Genomic DNA, 16,546 nt, shown 5'->3' on the forward strand with positions numbered 1-16,546 from the left:
TGGGGCGTTACCCCCACAACCCCCTGTACGCCTTCATGGCGTGGTGCTAAGCACAGGGGAGCACTTTACCTTTTGATAGTGTTAATTTCTCAGAGATCCAGTACAGTAAATTTACAAGAATAAAATCGTGTCTCTTAATGGAAATTTCAATAGAATCTTTCATCTCAAACAAATTCAATATTAATTGATTAGTGCATAATTGAATAAATATTTAATTGAAAGTATAGAGTATGAACTTGATGTGAAGTTTACAGAAATGTTTGTTTCGCGAGTGGAGCGAAGAAGAAAACGTTTTCTAAATCTCATCCTTTGTAACCACCCAATCACGATAACTGTTGGTCACCTGACCTCTACTTCCACGTCATGCAAGAAATCTGCTGGTGCTTCTTTGCGTCCACGTTCATAGACAATTAGCCTTTCGTTTTTGCGATTTTTTTTTTTTACCGGACTCCGCTCCTTTCTTATTTCGGGATTTCTGCATTTCTCCCTGCAGTGAAGCACGAGAAATACGAGTTCCACCTGCGCCAAAAGCAAGCATACAGTCACGTTTAAATATCGTGTGTGGAAGTCGATCCCCTGTCTCTATCGCGGGATACAATAAAGAACCCTTTTTACCACCTTGTTGCCTCGAAACACTTCATCCTTGCGATAGGCAACCGCAGGGAGCAGGCAAGGTTGAATGAATGAATGATTTGATTTATTTTACTTCGCTTCTTGTGCCACCTCTGACTAATTTGCGAAGATGGGGATGAGTGATGATATGATGAAATTGATGAATGGACACTCACAAATATCCATGCCCAGGCCAGGATTCGAACCCGGGAACCCTGGCGTTGTAGCGCGATGTGCACACCACTCCGCCACGGGTCCGGCGCAGGCAAGGTTGAGACCAACCTCTTCTCAGCCTTTCATATACAAGATTATGAAACTTCGAGTGACGTTATGAGGTAGTAACATTGCAGCAATGTGTCCTCTGCGTCTCTGTGTTGATTCAGTGACATTTTTCTTTGGAATCTCTTCCCGTCAGCATGTCGTTGTAAAATACGAATGTATTTGTTCTGACAGACAGTTGTAACTCGTGTACAGTAAAATATATCACATATTCCTTTATTCTTCCTAGCTTACTAGAAACATACTTTGTACATTTTTCAAACTTTACAAAATATTTCCTCTTTAATATGCTGTTGCAACTTACATTTGAAACTTCTTTCGTGTAATATTCATTTTGTTGCAGCCCCACCTCCCCCGTGGCGGAGTGGTTAGAACATCGCGCTACGACGGCAGGGGACCCGGGCTTGAATCCCGGCCTGGGTATGGATATTTGTGAATGTCCGTTCAATCCTCCGTACTTTCACGTGTCGCCAAAATAGAAAAACGCAAATACAATCTATACTTGGACTCCCTTTTCGGTTGCCGTGTTGTTGTGGATCCCTCGCTGTTCTTTTGTTTTCAATCCAGCGCGTCGTTAGGTAGTAATATACAGGTGGGTCCATTATACTTGTTTCGGCGATTTGAAGTGTGACGTCAGCAGGAGTAGGTTATTACGTACTTTTGAATATCAAATTAAATTAACGGTTTCACCTTATTAATGTTTTGTTATATATTTAATATTATTTTCTAATTATTTTTTTTTATTTTCTACCTATTAAAAAGAAATTGTATCGATAATGATTTATGATTTTTATATGAAGTTCATTCACAAATGAACCAACATGTCCTGATCAAGACTCGAACCTTTAAACTACAATTTCACCCGACCCTGTGGCCGAGTGGATCCAGTCTAGCTGCACACGCGGCCGCGTGCAGATCGTGTTTTCGCGTTCGCTGTTTTCCGTGTGGCAGGTAAGGCAAATACTCTTGAGTTGAATTGAGCAAGCACTGTTTTTGTAGTACGTACATGCTAAGTGAGAAAGACTAGAAGGAAGACAAACATGCCGGTACAGAGACAAAATACGTTGAAATTTATTTTTCGTAGTGTAAAATCTAGACCTACTTCGCTGGATTTACATAAGTGGTTTCATAACACGTACGGTGTAACATCGAACCAAGTTCAAAGTTTTGAAATTGATTACTATCGAAACTGTGTATTTGTGAAATTTGTAACGAAAGTTGTGGGTGAGCGATTATTAAATGATTATGGAGCTGAAGTGTCCTATTATGATGCAGACGGACGGCATAAAATAGATGTGGAATGGGCAGACCAGCAGAGTGTTTTTGTAAGTGTGGATGTAGTGCCAGACGAATTAAGCCACGAAGCGATTCGTAATGTAATTAGTGAATACGGTGAAGTGCTGAACGTAAAAGAAGAGAGGTATTCAGAGGAACATATTTATAGAACACGAACGGGGCGCATTGTGTTTAAAATGGCCCTGCGGAAAGCAATCCCTTCGTACATTACCATACAAGGAGACAGGTACTGGGTAACTTATTCTGGTCAAGTACGTACGTGTAGTGGGTGTGATTTGGAGGGACATAACTTCTCAGAATGCCCCTCGAGACGACCCCGCGTTAATAGAACTGGACGAGTCCCTGTTAATTTGAACACTGGAACGACCCCTATGGTATCCCAACCTACAGTACTTCCAGTACTGACAAGACCCCAAAACTCGAATACAACATCAAGAGAAGAGGTCAATTGCCATAGATCCAACCCCCATTTCACGAATGAAACAACAGAGACACCCGCTACGGATCCAGAGCGTCAAACACAGTTAACACCAACCGACCCAAGCCAAAAGAAGAGCACCGAAAAAGACAAAATACATAACGAACAACAAGGTGAAAGTGTAGGTGAAAGTGAAGAGAGTAGCCAACCTTCCAGCTCCAACACCAACCCCTTAACAACACTAGATGGACCTGACAAGGTACAACACACCTCAGGAATTCCCTCACAACTCGGAAATGAAGCAAACAAGAAGATAGAATTCCAGAAAGTAGACACCGGCACAGAAGGTGGATCCGGGGATGAATCGAAAACAGAGGATGAATTTCCGGCAATTACCACGGATAAAGGACAACGACGCTCTTCAAGACACAAGCGATCCAGACCACGATTCGTCCCGCCAATAAGCAAGAAGAAAAAACCCGGGGGAGCTCTGCCTCAACATCCGCAGGTATCTGGGGAGTCCTGAGTCCACACCCATGGGTATCTGCACTAACAGAAGAGAGGAAGGAGTGACCACCCCTAGTGTAGTATCCAAAGTTAATTGTCGTGTGCGTCATAGAAAAAAAGAAGAAAAATACTGCAGGTGTACATTCTATAATATTTCTTCGAGAGAGTGGAGTGGATACTGACAACACTAAACATGATTATAAACAGGTTAGTTAGAAAAAAAAATTAGGCAATGTACCTAAAGGTAACAGTGTTAATAGTACTAAATTTCCACAAAATGATTTCGTGGACTGAGTAGTAATGTTGAGGAGGTTTAAGTAATTTTTGTAAGAGTGAAATGATTGTGGTTATAAGAAGGGCTTTTGCTAGGGGACTGATAGGTATGATAGAGTGATCGAGTATATATTTTTTTGTATATATAAGTTTCTTCTTTTTGTAAAGAAGATCAACGATTTGTACCACTCTGTTCCATTTACTTGATGTGGTACTTTTGTCATCTATTGGTCTTATTGTATTGTGGTGTAAATGTCGGGTATAATGGTTACAAGGAGAGCCTTGGCAATAAGGGGGATACAGCGTCCCTGATAACATGTAGGACGACTACAATAGATATGTTTACAACACTCAGAATAGGCACGATTAACATTAACAAACTACAAAACAGGAATAAACAAGAGGCGCTGGGTGACTTTTTTATCCAGTCGTCTCTCGATATAGCCTTCCTCCAGGAAGTTCAAGTGATAAATTTTGAACTGCCCCCATCTATAGTAGTATATAATAATGCAAATTGTCAGGCAACGGGGACTGCGCTTCTCGTGAAAAATACGGTGCCCATCACTAACGTTGTGTGTCACCCTAATGGGAGAATTATATGTGCGAAAGTGGCAAATGTTTGGATATGCAATATATATGCCCCATCAGGTACAAATCAGAGATTACAGAGGAACAATTTTTTTGCGACAGATGTGGCGGCTGAACTGCAAGGTGTAAAGGAACATATCATTTGTGGCGGCGACTTCAATTGCGTCTTGCTTCCACAAGATCAACGTCCTGGTTTTGCAACATCTAATTCCCTCCAAAAATTGGTGTCTGGTTTTAAATTGGTGGACGTTTGGACAGATAAATATTTTGATAAGCAGGGGTATACTTATATTAGAGACAATTGTGCGTCCCGGCTAGACCGGTTTTATGTTACCCCGGCACTGCGTCAGAAAGTTACTTCGATTTCTCTCACCCCTACATGTTTTTCGGACCACCTGGCGGTGATAATGGCACTTAACATTGATCTTCCCTTAGTGCCTAGGGGATATGGGTATTGGAAAATGAATACGTCCATTTTGTCTGATGAGGAATTTAAACGAGCATTTCATGAGCAATGGAGATTTTGGGAGACGCATCGCCTTCGACGTACTGACATCCTTCGTTGGTGGGATGAAATTCTAAAACCGGCAGTTAAACGTTTCTGTATATCATTCTGTAAAGAGAGGTCTCGTGACTGGAATAATAAATATCACTTTTATTATCGTGTGTTGCGTGAATTAATAGAAGAAGCATCGGCAGGACGACCGGTTCATACGGAAATTAAACGTATACAAGCAATACTCTTAAATATGACCGCCCACAAACGTATGGGTGCAAAAATTCGAAGTAGACTGCCTCAGTTTGACCCTGAAGAAGCGGTGTCGATTAGTCACGTGATACAAGAACGACAAAATGCACAACGGAAACTCATTACTGAACTCGCAGATGGAGCGGGTAATAAAATCATAGCACCTAAGGACATACAACGTACAATATATGAGCATTATGTTCGGATGTTTTCGCAGCACCAACCTGCCAATTCAAATTATGATTCTGTTGTGGATGCAGTTACGGAAGTACTTTCCGATGATGATAGAACTAAGCTTGATGAGGATTTCACATTCGAAGAAGTATATAAAGCGGTGAAAGCGTCAAAGCCTTTCTCCGCCCCTGGTGTGGATGGGCTTCCTACATGCTTCTTTCAAACATTTTGGACGCTAGTGGGGCAGACTTTAACTGAGTGGGTCAACGCGGCCTTTCAGCAACATAAAATGGGCAAGACTTCCAAGACAGGTATTATAGTATTAGTACCGAAATGTGCAGAGCCGACAGAGATCACTCATTATCGCCCCATTACACTCCTGTGCACCGACTATAAAATTTTCACACGATGTATGCTTGCACGTTTAATGCCGTACTCAAGCAACTTGGTGGGGGACATGCAATATGTATATGGTGAAAATAAAAACATTTATGCAGTGTTGCAAACGCTGCGTGAAGTGGTTACCAGTAATCATAATAAGAAAATTTTAAAGGATCAAGCGATTTTAGCTTTGGACTTCGAACGTGCGTTTGATTCGCTGAACCATAATTATATGTTTCATGTTTTGCACAAAAGGGGCATACGGGGGAATTTTCTCTCAGCACTGCAAGGGCTATATAAAAATGCTGAATCGAAAATACAGATTAATGGGTTTCTGACAAAATCGCTTAGCATTGTCACAGGTGTCCGACAGGGAGATCCCTTATCCATGTTGGCTTTTTGTATTTCCCTAAGTCCCCTGCTTGCCTCTCTGGAAGCACGGTTACAAGGAATAACTATTCTGTCAAAGTCGCTAAAAGTTTTAGCTTATGCGGATGATGTCAGCATTTTAGTGCAGTCACCTGTTGATGTGGACAGGGTTCATAAACTAACGACGGAATTTGGGGTGTATTCAGGCCTTCACATAAATGTAAAGAAATCATGTTTGATGTTTTTAAATAATTCTCCACCACACACACCAGTTCAACACTTCCCTGTTGTAAACATTGTAAAAATACTTGGTGTAGTATTTACGCCTTCTTTGCAAGGAATGATACAAGTAAATTATGATCGAGTGATTGGGAGTGTAAAAGCAGTGCTACAAATTAATAAGTTTCGAAACATTAGCTTGCAATCACGAGTCACGTTTGTTAATGTGTATGCTCTTTCGAAAGTGTGGTTTATAGCCAAAATACTTCCGATGCGAATGCTGGATGTAACAAAGCTGAAAAGTGCAGTGAACTGGTTTGTTTGGAATGGGCAGTTGTTACGTGTAAATCACGAGACCTTGTGTTTAGATAATGCTGGGGGAGGCTTGAATCTTGCACACGTGCACCACAAGAGCCAGGCGCTCCGCATTCAAGCGGACATAGAGACGATGATTCAGAGCCCTGATAGCCTTACAAGTCATGTTCTTCGAGACTGCTTGGCCCATATACAGTTGGATCCCCCCATAAACGTGACTAACCTCCCCCACAACCTTAGGTACCTCCGTGATACCTTAGTAGAGATCTGCTATGGCTTGTTACAAACTCCTACCCTGCCTGTTCCAGTGGTGTCGCACATGTACAGAAGAATGCGTGTAGCGTCTCAACAGGCTGTTAAGATAGTTGCAAGACACCCGGAAGGTCGTTGGCCTGTGGTGTGGAAAAATATACACGCGAGGCATCTCGCAACAAGAATACGATCGGCGTGGTTTGTTATAGTGCATCAAATACTACTGACTCGAGTGAAACTCTATGATCTGCACATGGCAGATTCATCATTATGTTTAATATGTAACGTGCCTGATAGTTTAGTGCATAAGCTCAGTGAATGCTTAATAACCGCTACGTCATGGAAATATGTTGCAAAACTCGTAAGTGTCATCTGTCGTACCAATGAGAAGAATATTACAATTGATCATCTTCTGTTTCCCAATTTTAGTTATTTCCCTAAAAAGAAACAGAACAGTGTATTGTGGTTACTGGGGCAATATGCTTGGTTTGCCTCTACTTATCAGCAAGTTGACTTTTATGAACAATTTGTGCATTATTTAAGGCACACATTTCAAAATATGTCGGCAAACAAAAGGAACAATGTCTATGCGAATTTTCTAAATGTATTATATCCTAGTTTGTAAAACCTGTATAGTAATCATGAAAAGTTTGTTATAATCAGATGTAAATAGTAAAGGAAATAAAAAAAAAAAAAAAAAAAAAGTGGTTAGCACATCGCGCTGCGACGCCAAGGGTCCCGGGTTCGAATCCCGGTCGGGCTTGGTTGTTTGTGAATGTCCATTAATCAATTTCATCATTTCATCACTCATCCCCATCTTCGCAAATTAGCCAAGAGGCACAAAACGCGAAGTAAGATAAACTAAATCAATCAATCAATCAATCAATTTAAATTACAATTTCGAAATCGCGAGTCTACCACTCAACCAACCGAAGCGACTGCCAGAGGCAGTGACGGCGATTGGGTTCCAAAATTAGGGGACAAGGTGCAAGAAGTGGGGGTGGGGGCAAGGACAATTTACTTTCCCTTGGTACATAAGATTTAGCATAGTGCGGGGACAAAAGTTGGAAAAAGTGGGTGGGGGCAACTACACCCCTCGACCCCCTAATCGACGCCACTGGTCAGAGGCTTTTGCGAGTCCCTTACCTCTACCTCATACTACTGATGGAACCAGTTGGCTGTTGCCTCAAACATGGCCTAAAGAAATACGTAGAAAGGTAAACTGAAGTGACATCCATCCCAGTCACTAATGATTCCGTGCATGATATCTGAAATCGTATCCAAGTTAAACGATTTATGCTGAGCCCTGAATGTCTATGGTACAGTGATTCGGACCCCATTTTCAACTCTACATCCAGTCCCAATTAACCCCGATTAGTGGCTCTACTCGGTTTGGTGTCTGACTGCCACACGGGATACAAGAGTTCTATTCCCGGTGTGGGTGATCTAAAGTAGGATATTTTTCCGACCTTGTCACCGAATTAAGCGGCTCTGGGGGCTATCCAGCTTCAAATCAGTGTGTACCTGGAGGCAAACCTACAGGTTAAAGGCGGCGCTGGTGCTGATCATACCACCTCCAAAATGGCCGAGATCGAGAATGTGTGGATCCCTAACCCAGTTCCCCTAAAGGTGGCAGGGTGCAGTATGCACGTGGAAGTTACCTTTACGTTACCAAATCCTTTCAACTAATCAGAGATACGAACAGAGGGTCTGTTAAAAAGGTTGTTATGTATTATTACAATATAACTTAATTCCAGTCGGGAAGGACGCGACGCCTTGTAAAAAATGAGTACCAAGTACGATTCCTGGCGAGACACATTGAACCGTGATTTGAATCCGACATTTGAGAATAAATTGAATTTGAAACCAATTTGGCTAATCAGAAAGACTAATCCCAGAATCACGTAAAGATTTCTCAAAATTGTAAGGGCAATTACGCTGTAAATGTATGGGAATTACAAATCTATTTATTAATTCTATAATATAACACATGGGGGAAAAATATAAGGACAGCTAGAAGAGGGAGAAAGAAGGGTGGAACAGAGAACACTGTAAGCTACGCATCGTGATTCCGTGGCGCCGTCTTGTCCAAATCTAATAACCGTTGCAAGAGGCTTAACGAGTTCGTATTTGAGAGATAGTTTGATAAGGTCCCATCTGCTGCAGCCTGACTAAGCTTTTCTGTTGTTTGGTGTAGTCACTTCAGACCACTGGCGTACGCACAAGGAGGGGGGCTAAATGGGCTACAGCCCCCGATATTTTTATGAAATAAACAAATGAAAGCAGAAAAGTCGGGAAACCCTCCATTAAAATAATCCCCGATAACCATTGTTGTCTTTCAATAACTTTTAAAACGAAGGTTTAAAATCGTATTTGGAGCTCATATCTGATAAAAGAGGGACATTATCGAAATTGACTTACAGGTATGTAGCTTATTTTATGATCGAAGAAAAGATATAATCTCTGAACCAGCGTTCACATTCAGCTGTAGATATTGGAACAATTTTGATATAATTCACATAAACTTTGAGTGACGTGGCAATGTGTTGTGGAGTTTCTTTGGAGGTGCAAAGATTTTTAACTACTGACGCACACATCCTTTCGCTTACATTGTTTGCCTGACATCTCACACACCTTCAGAATTATCTAAATACCATGTATGTGCATTTTATGGGACTGTATGCGAAAATATACCTGAGTCTTCAAACCGGCTATTCATATTATTCACCAAAGAAGAAAATGCTTTGGAACATGGTTATCCTTAACTCCGAAACTATCGTCCTTCAAGGTAAATCAATTGTTTTCAATGCTTAAAGAGTAGCCATGTCTAAATATCTAAGAAACTGAACTGACGAGACGAACTGAACGGTTCCAGATAATCACGAACCGGAAGCTGTTCCGTTCGGCTACGGTCCATTTCGAGCCCTGACCTCACCTTATGCTTCGTCTGTGCTTGTAAAATAACAATCTACGTGTAAATATTTTGTGCCAAACTTCCTTTGTTTTCGTTTTTGTAATCGGTGTAAAATGGGCGCACAGTACTGTAGGTACTAGATAAATAAACAAATAATGTGGTGTCCTGAACTACGTTATTTGAGTTAAAGGTATTTTACCAGTATTGTATGAAAGACGGAATTGTCCATTTCCATCATCAGACTGTGCGCAAGGGCAGGAAACAATAAACTGGGAAAAAAAGAGCGCGTCCAACAGCAAGGCGCCTTGAATTCCAGAGGTTAGGTTACGATGAACAGAAATGTATAGCTTACACTACGTACAACACGGGTTAAAATATTAAAATAATATATATTAGTATTTTAAACGTAATAGTTTTGTAAGACAGTAAATAAATTCTCAAGTCCGACTTCGCCACCCACCAAACACCCCCTCGGGTCCCAGCTGTGAGTCGGGCCTCATAGTTTGAGAAACGATGCGATCCAATGCCTTATTCCCCTTAGCATTTGAGTCGGACAGAAACAAGTTTGGGAAGAATGCTTCTGCAAGCTGTGTCAGTGCATGAATGGCGCCTCGAAGTCTGGTTGATTTGTTTCTTTTTAAGTCCACTTTATGCACAGTAAGGCTAATTGGGACTGGACCTACAGTTTAAAGTGGGATCAGAACCACTTGTGCCTCCACCGGGTATCGAACCCGGGACCCCTTGATTACAAGGCGACGACGCTACGACTGCACCATCTGGGAGGCCCTCGAAGTCTGGAGAAGGGTCGGCGAAGAGTAGGAATCAAGGAAGGAGAAAGATAACGTTTGCTTCCACAAATTAAACTTGCAGTCATTGGCGTGCCCAAGGGGGTATTAGTGGCGGTTATAACCCCCCGTTTGGCCCAGCATTCCTAAAAGAAAAATGTCAAAGGTAGGAAAATATGACAAAATGAGGGCAGACTGCCAAGACAAAGTATACGTAACCCCTCCTTTTGTAAACTCCTTGGCACGCCACTGCTTGTAGTACTATAATTTTACTTGCATTCTCTTATTTTAAGTTTGCAGTTGCGACGAGCTAAATGACATTCGTTCAATTTATTAATTTAGATCAGATATCTACGACTCAATAACTGAGTCTCAACTTTGCCTGGTAACGCTGGTGACGAGTGCAGATCGCTGGAGATTAAAATTTTATACTTTCAGATATTCAAATAGGATTTCAAATAATTTACAACTAACAATAACCCCTTTCCATAGCAACAGCAATAACCCAATTTACACATGCGAAATTCCCCCCTTCTGAAAGAGAAGAATTAATCATTTAAACATTTTCATAAACACCAAATACAAATGGAAGAAAATATTTTAGCACGTAAATATGAACATCAGAAACAGTAAACTTATTTATTGTATTCAATTTAACACATATTTCCTGCGTATTAAAGCATCAACAATCTGTCCTTATTAAGTTAAGAGACGTAAAATAAAAACTGTCGATACGTGAACGAAAATTACCCATCAAAGTCATTTAGCATGCACCTTTAATGCCATATAAGGAATTACAAAAGTCCTAATTAGTTCCTATTTTGACATAGATCCAATCTTGGAACATGCTCCTCGTTTATTTTGACTAGTGCTATGCGTTTCTTGCACGAAAATAAATCGTTTTACGTGTGCACAGAGCCCTTTTCAGACATGGCGTCGATGGCCATTTTGTAAATAACGCATGGTCTGTGACGTGTACTAGTACCGTTTCCCGTAAAATTCAACACACGCGAGATAGCTATCTCATAAACAACTTTGCTTAAACGTTGTAAACACGATCTTCGAGAATTTTCTTCCTATCAAAGTCACTTAAGATAATTAATTTCCTCACCTGGTGTGTCGGGAACGACGAATCCAGCACGCACGAGTCCACTCTTACCTCTCTCTCCCCGAGAGCTCCATTCCTTTCCAACACCTATTTTTGCGATGTGCTTTCACTTCTTGCTATTATCTGCCGTTTTGTCCTAACTGCAGATGTAAAATTCCTCCCTAAAGCACGGAAACAATTCTGATTTCCTCCACTGTAGTGACATTACTCTGTTCACTCCATGTTTTTTCTTCCGGAAGTCCTTCTCCACCACTGCACACCCCTCTCGATCACTATTCGTCATTTTTTTAGAGCACATTTGTCTTTACCAAACAACAATTTTTCATGATTTAAATACCACACGTTAACAGATATGTATATGCGTTAAAGAACCTAGTGTAATGCTTTATGAGATAAACTTTTGCTGTTAATTAACCAAAGGCATCTAGACCAAAACGCTGTATATTTTATTATTTTGCGCCATAAGTGCGAATTGCCCATGCGTGCAGTGACCGACACATCAAAATGTCCTTGTGCATAAGGAAACCGCGAGAAAATCGGATCTCAAACAAAGGAATTTACAATTCAAATGCGCACGACGGTCAGAGCCATCTAGCGATTCTTCGCGTAACTGTTAAAGCAACAAAGTTTTCATATTGCATAGGCATTCCACCTATCGTGAATTCTCTGCACTAGATGAGTTCATCGTCTTTGAACCTGAGTTGGGCTACTTTACCCCAGCAAAACACACACGAAACTCAAGTTTCCAGAATACCTTATGACAGTTCGTCATAAATGGCGCCCAACATAGGGATGAACCCTCACACAATACTTTTGTTACAATACTAAAGTTAGACTTTCATCAAATAAACATTCATATTCTACATATTCACTAATATACATATTTGATATATACAGACATATTACTATATTGTTTACAATATGAAACATCCCGGATCACCAACTCTGGTGACTCCATCATTCTCCAGAAAGAAGGAACCCCGCATGTGTTTTGGCGTCTTGCAGAACATAGTGGCTTGTATATTTTTGGTTGGAGCAGGAAACAAATGAATGCCTAGGCCCACCGCAACATTATACTTACTTGACTATTAGCCCGCCGCAAGCATAACCTAACTTGACCTCTACCGCATCATACCTGCCCCCACCCGCAAACTCAACAACACCCCCATGGAGCTACCTAAACAACTCTTAATTCGCTTCTGGATTCATTCAATCTGAGCTAATCACTATTTAAAGGCGTAGTATGAGCCTTGTGTGCTACTACCCTAATGCGCTGCAGTTGGTATTTTCTTTGACCTGACCACAACAACGATGCAAATAGTGGTGTTCCAAATATTTATGAGATGAATACCCTTGAGCAATCTATCATAGAAAATGCCTTATCTTATTTTGGAGCAATCAGGAAGATTTCAGGCTCATCTCGCATGCTAGTACGCCGCAGAAATTTCACCTACTTGGTCAACTCGCCCGCCGCAGGCTCAATCTCACTTTACCCATACGAGAAATTTTAACCTTGCTCTTCCCCTACCCCCTCTTTATTTACACTGTCCTTAACTAAAACGTCTGATTTACAGCTAAACCCCATCATCTGTAACATTTCATCCACACCTTCCAAATTCAAATCTAGTAATCTTTTCACCCAAATTTTTACCTTGTCATCTGAACAATTCCAAACTTTACAATTTTCTATCGACTGGTGATCCATTTTTTCTCCTGTCACACAATCTATTAATGACAGCCTAGAATCCTTTAACATGTTAAATTTACTAATACGCAATATCTATATTCAAAATAGATCCCATAAAACTCAAAATTTGATGTGTCAGATAGCTAGAAATATGTTTTTCTTACAAACAAAATTCGATGTTTGGACAAACTCAGTAACCTTGAATGCGACTGTGCAAGGAGAATTCACCAAAGCCAGAAGCTACATCAAACAGCTGACGTCAACAGCCCCGTAATTACATGGCGCGCAATCACTGCCACCAAATGTACCACTAACATTTTTGTTATTAATACTGGAACCGAACCAGGATACTCGCCTTGAGTAAACCAAAGATACGTTTTATATGACTTATAATTTTATGCTGCCATGCAAGATTAATTGAAATTAATTTGTTCCCTCTTGAATACTGGTTACCATCGGGTGGCATATCTCAGATACCCCCTACCATCACCATGTCATGTATACAGAGAAATCAAACCTATTGAATGTCGTTACTTAAACTCTCCAAAATACAGACTCCAGACGAACTTGTGTCAGGACTAAGCCGACACTAATGGCAAATGTCCCCTCGACACCCTATCGTTCTCACATTTTCTATGTGTGGAGACGTATTTTCCCAAGGACGAACAAATACAACATCCAGTGTCCCTGATGTTCCCTTGTGTTTCTTTAGAACGCCAATCAACACGATTCTACCCGAGAAATTCGCACAAAAGTTTACAATGAAACTTGCATGCACATGTGACAACAAATTCAAAATGATACTGCCCACTTAAAAGCTGTTGGCTCCAAAATGATAGTGAGGCTGCTTGACTTGTTAAATACTCCCATTTCAAATTTCCCGCATAAGACTGTCCATCAGATATCTTTCCTGAGCTATAAATTTGACACCAGACCCCAACTGAACTGACGTTTGAAAATAAAAAGAATAGTATTCAAATGATAATTATATTCAAAAATTTATTTTAAACTTTCCAAAGATCCATACGTTATTAAATCCTTCAAATTAAATATAATATTATCTTTAATATTTACATTTTGTACAAAGCGAAGTTACTTTCACTGATTAAAGAGTGATGATCGCTCCGATGATCTCATCAGGCTTCATCTTTGAGCAATCATATTCAACCATATGCATCCCATGCCATTTTCTTCTGAAATGAGTGCGATGCCAGATCATTCTAACCCTGTACCAAAGAGACAAAGCCAAGAGAAGACAAATACTCAAAATTTCCCCCAAAACTTTTGTATTGGTACTTTTCCGAGGAGACCTTTTTGTTCTTCTCTTCCTAATATGGCTTGGATGGAGAGATACTCTTCCTCCAGCAACAGTTCGACTTACTACCAAAGTTTTCTTGGGAAGTGAGTCAGTAGGTGACTTCATTTTAACTCTGATGCGCCTCCCATATCTGACTGAATAACCAGTGCCTAATTTCATGAAAGAAACGACACATGCCATACTGGCAATTCTTTTGGGCATAAGAACCCGCATAGGACCACACCTAATGCAACTTCTGGGTTCGATTACTGAATTCCTCACAAAAGTCTGCAATGGATAACCAACTACTGGTATGACTACGTTGTGTACTGAATGATCTTGAACTATGGACACTTCAGGTAAGTCAATACTATTTTCCCCAACTGACACTACAGACAGGGTAGATTTGTTCTGAGATGATACTGCATTTGAGTGTAGGCAATGAGAAACCACCTTACTTTCCGAACACCCTGTATCAGCTTGCACCGTGTAGACATGCTTACACAACGAAGATGAACCCGAAGAACCACTTTGTTTAGAACCAACACCCAATAAAGAAAATTGCAAGCTCGGTTTTGGGAAAGATGCATCTTTTGTGCAAAAGCCGACAGGGAAAGACTCGTCTCTGTTACCCGACACCCCAAAAGACCACTCCTCGCTTATCAAATATTTTCCTTTATTACCCTTGTGGTGTTTTTGCTCTAACGTTCTGTTTCGGTTCAGTTCGCTGGTACTCTGTGCATAACTTTCTGACCAGGAAGTCAGAGTGCCTGTGCAGAGGTCCAGTTCGACCGAATGTGAAGTACACATGCAATTGGTGACCGCATAAGGAGTTACAACACCATTCATCAGTTCAACTTTACTCCCTGACAAATCAAACTCCTTCGTCAAAGACTCATGCCTTTTTTCTACCAACTCAGCCCTGTATTGTGATACTGAAAACGTGAGATTGTGCAGACCCTCATTTGTTTTTATTACATCTTGCTGCAGCTCTAATATGCATTTACTGGTGTCCTCTAGATCAGACTGCAGTTTACCCACTACCTTACTAGTATGAGCTGCAAGTTCTGTTTTGAGCAACTGATTGCTTTGATTGAGTTCTGATTTGAGTGACTGATTGCTTTCATTAAGTTCTGATTTGAGCAACTGATTGCTGTCTCTGAGTTCTGATTTGAGTGACTCAGTGCATTCCTTGTTCCTTTCCTCACTCTGTTTAATAAAGGCGAACAAGGAATCTAATGTAACCGGTTCCTGCTCAGTTGCCATTATTAATATTAGCTTTAACAACAGCAATTAACCAACTAAAGATTAACCTACTTGAAACCCAACAAAAAATTCAATAACGCAGCCCCTCTGCACTTGAGTCCTCGTAATCTTGCGACGAGCTAAATGACATTCGTTCAATTTATTAATTTAGATCAGATATCTACGACTCAATAACTGAGTCTCAACTTTGCCTGGTAACGCTGGTGACGAGTGCAGATCGCTGGAGATTAAAATTTTATACTTTCAGATATTCAAATAGGATTTCAAATAATTTACAACTAACAATAACCCCTTTCCATAGCAACAGCAATAACCCAATTTACACATGCGAAATTCCCCCCTTCTGAAAGAGAAGAATTAATCATTTAAACATTTTCATAAACACCAAATACAAATGGAAGAAAATATTTTAGCACGTAAATATGAACATCAGAAACAGTAAACTTATTTATTGTATTCAATTTAACACATATTTCCTGCGTATTAAAGCATCAACAATCTGTCCTTATTAAGTTAAGAGACGTAAAATAAAAACTGTCGATACGTGAACGAAAATTACCCATCAAAGTCATTTAGCATGCACCTTTAATGCCATGTAAGGAATTACAAAAGTCCTAATTAGTTCCTATTTTGACATAGATCCAATCTTGGAACATGCTCCTCGTTTATTTTGACTAGTGCTATGCGTTTCTTGCACGAAAATAAATCGTTTTACGTGTGCACAGAGCCCTTTTCAGACATGGCGTCGATGGCCATTTTGTAAATAACGCATGGTCTGTGACGTGTACTAGTACCGTTTCCCGTAAAATTCAACACACGCGAGATAGCTATCTCATAAACAACTTTGCTTAAACGTTGTAAACACGATCTTCGAGAATTTTCTTCCTATCAAAGTCACTTAAGATAATTAATTTCCTCACCTGGTGTGTCGGGAACGACGAATCCAGCACGCACGAGTCCACTCTTACCTCTCTCTCCCCGAGAGCTCCATTCCTTTCCAACACCTATTTTTGCGATGTGCTTTCACTTCTTGCTATTATCTGCCGTTTTGTCCTAAC

The sequence above is a fragment of the Lepisma saccharinum genome, chromosome 2, assembly GCF_977018435.1.
Source record: "Lepisma saccharinum chromosome 2, izLepSacc3.1, whole genome shotgun sequence".
Taxonomy (NCBI): Eukaryota; Metazoa; Arthropoda; class Insecta; order Zygentoma; family Lepismatidae; genus Lepisma; species Lepisma saccharinum.